This window comes from Pteropus alecto, unplaced genomic scaffold, assembly GCF_000325575.1.
Source record: "Pteropus alecto unplaced genomic scaffold, ASM32557v1 scaffold121, whole genome shotgun sequence".
NCBI lineage: Eukaryota > Metazoa > Chordata > Mammalia > Chiroptera > Pteropodidae > Pteropus > Pteropus alecto.
In genome coordinates this window covers 7,047,877-7,051,544 of record NW_006434369.1, presented here as the reverse complement: position 1 = coordinate 7,051,544, position 3,668 = coordinate 7,047,877, and the positions used below count along the sequence as shown (strand labels likewise).

The window sequence follows — 3,668 nt, the reverse complement described above, 5'->3', positions numbered from 1 at the left end:
TAATATATATTGTTGATTCATTAACCTTGAACTCACAGCCAACAGCACTATAACTCATGCCTGAACAAAGATTCTCTAACACTTGTATTTAAGACACAGCACATCCTTCTTGTACTTAGGGACACTAGCAGCACTTCAGTGCTATACTTGGGAGACATTTTAAAGAGTGAAATCACAACAAAAAGCACAAAAATGTAAGAAATGTGGCACTATGGAAAGACCATGGAAAGGATACTTGTTCACAGCAGGAGAGCTAGAACCAGAAGGCAGGGCATGACCTTGTTCAGCCTCAACTGGAAATGTGAGTGCTGGGTGACTCAAATTTTTCACCACACTGTGCATGTCCACAAATGACTGCAAAAGCACTGTAATTATTGATTAGCACTTTCAAATAAATTTTAGCTGGTACATGAATTCGCAAATATGGATTTGTGAATAATGAGGATTGACTGTAAATTGTACTGTAACTCTTTCCTCCAACCCGACTAGTTATTCTTCAGGGGATCTAGATTAAATGTTTAAACACATAATCATTTAAGGCAGTTCATCTTCAAGGTCATTCCATCTCCTTCCTTCCTTCCTTCCTTCCTTCCTTCCTTCCTTCCTTCTTTCCTTCCTTCCTTTCTTTCTTCCTAAGTATACTTTTAAAAACAAAAATAAAAATGAATCAATGGCCAACAGGGTGTTAAAAATGCAGTACAGTTATCCCCACTTAACCATGGAGAATACATTTCAAGAACACCAGTGGATACTTGAAACCATGGATAGTACCAAACTCTATCTATGCTATGTTTTTCCTATCCATACATACCTATAATAAAGTCTAATTTATAAATTAGGCACAGTAAGAGGTTAACAACAGTATCTAATAATAAAGTAGAACAATTATAACAATACACTAATAAAAGTTATATGAATGTGGTCTCTCTCTCACCCTCAAAATATCTTACTATAGTATACTCACCCTTCTTCTTCTTGTCATGATGTGAGATAATAAAATTCCAAAACTGTTCCCGAATCTGTGTAACCATCTTTTACTTTCAGCAAGTGGCTTGGTGTCATTCATTTCATGGGATCTATTACTGAAGCCATCATACAGGCTCAGTGCTTCCTGGAGCAATATGTTGCCATTGATTGGAACACGTTTTCTATTCATGTCTTCTACCCACAACTTTAATGCCTTTTCCATCTTAACTAATTACTTATCATACACTGTGTCCATAAATTTTGCAGTTTACGGTGTGACAGCAAAACTAGCAAGAGTATCTTTTTCCTTCTTTACAATTTCATGAATACATGATTCATTTTTACTGAAGATCTTAGCAACTTCAGTATTTTTTTCTTTCCTTATTGAGAACTTTCACCTTTTCACTTAAAGGAGGCACTTTACAACTTCTCTTTGGCATATCTGAATTGATAGCATCACTACTCTTACATACTGGAGCCATTATGAAATAAAATAAGGATTACTTGAACACAAGCACTGAGATACTGCCATAGTTGATCTGATAACCCATCAAGATCCCTACTTAAGAGACTAATTGGTGAGTAGTGTCTACAGCCTGGATACACTGGACAGATTCACATCTTGGACAGAATAACGTGAGATTTAATCCTGCTACTCAGAATAGCGCGCAATTTAGAATTTAATTAATTTACTTCTGGAATTTTTCATTTACTATTTTCAGATCACGGTTGACGCAGGTAGCTGAAACCATGAAAAGCAAAATTGTGAATAATGGGAGACTACTGTATATTATAAATGTTTATATTTGACAAATTATGCCTTAATTTACAATACCAATACAATGCAATACAATTGGTATTAATCATAAGATAATTAAAGATTTTAAAAATATTAATTCATGGATCACCATAGTATGGTCTGGCAGAGGAACACTAGTTTTAAGTCATATAATGACATATAATCATCTTTTACTACATCTGGGTACTTCTGTCTGTACCCTCATTTGAAGAGAATTCCAACGTCTATATTTTGATGCCCTTTGTGGATATGAGGCTCTAGCAGATGATTTTCCTGATCCTTCCTGTGACATGCTCATAAGTGAATGATGATCAAGGTCTCCTCAAGGAGTTGATCACTCTCTTTCTAGTTTACAATGCAGTTAAAGGAACCTATTATTTTACCTGCTGGGTGAATGGCAACAGAAGCCCTCAGAAGAGGCCAGGACACATTAAAGGAACAAGTTAAGTAAAAGCCTTTTGATCTGTGTGATCTACCAAAGGTCACTTTCTGTCTCCAGGCCTCAGTTTCCTCAACTGTAGTTAGAAGATACTTCAGATCAGAGGTTGGCAAACATTTTCTAGAAAGATCCAGATAGTAAATACTGTAGGCTTCATGGGCCAACAAGTGAAATCAAGGATCTTTGTAGGTACTTATACAACGAGAAAAAAAATTAATTTCCATAATTTTTTCAACTATTTTAAAATGTAAAAATCATTCTTAGCTCATGAGCTCTATAAAACAGGCAGTGGGGTCTACAGCCATGCCATCCTGAACACACCCATCTGATCTCGGAAGCTAAGCAGGGTTGAGCCTGGTTAGTACCTGGATGGAAGACCACCTAGGAAGACCAGGTGCTGTAGGTATAAAAATAGTAATAATTAATTAAATAAATAAGTAAGTAAATAAATAAATAAATAAATAAATAAATAAATAAATAAATAAATAAATAAAACAGGCGGTGGGCTAGATTTGGTCCAAAGGACATAGTTTGCTGACCCCCTTTAGGTTAGATCAGTGCCATGCTACAGACCTTTCTGTGATGATGGAATGTTCTCTATCTGTGCTGTGGCTATCGAACACTTGAAATGTGGCTAGTTGACTGAAGAACTAAATTTTTAGTTTTATTTCATTTCAAGTAATTTAAATTGAAATAAGCACACGTGGCTAGTAGCTAAGCATAGCTTTAGACCTTCTCTCTACTTCCTCAGGCCCTAATATTTTATGGTTCTATAGTTCACTGCCTTCAAGAGTTTCTGTTTTATGATGCTGGCAGATGTGGACAAGCTTTGGAGATTTTGCTGCTGTTGATTATTCTGGCCTACATTAATATTCTCTTCTCTAGTTTTCTACAATGTCTCTAGTCCACTATACCCATTCTAATGCTAAATTCCAAACAGTACAGGGAAGTACCACAAGGTGCCATAACAAACTCAAAGGGGTGCTACAGAACATTTTAAATTTAAAGGAAACCACACCATACTCAGCATCTGTCTATACTAGCTCAAACTACTACTAGCGCAACCTCTTTTTGATAGTTCGTATAGTGCTACTAGTTTATAGCTTCTTCATTAGATAGTGCTGCATTCCTTTTAATGAAGTCATACCTTTGAAAAGCTGGGTTTTCAGCAGTTGCAGTGATAAAAAGCAAGAACCACAGCGTTATCTTAGTCCATTCAAGCTTCTATAACAAAGTCTCATAGACTGGGTGACTTATAAACAATAGTAACTTACTTCTCACAGTTTTAAAGGCTGAAAGTCCAAAATCAGGGTGGCAGCAAGGTCAAGTTCTGTTAAGAGCTCTCTTCCAGGTTGCAGACTGTTGACTTTTCCTTGTGTCCTCACATGGTAGAAAAAGCGAGAGAGCTCTCTGCAGTCTCTTCTTATAAGAACATTAATCCCACTTATGAGGGATCTACCCTCA

General features: G+C 36.3%; 1 pseudogene; it reads left to right on the top strand.

Annotated features, from left to right (window-relative positions):
- Positions 1-2,497: 2,497 nt before the first annotated feature.
- Positions 2,498-2,610, top strand: LOC112477690 (annotated as a pseudogene).
- Positions 2,611-3,668: the final 1,058 nt, after the last annotated feature.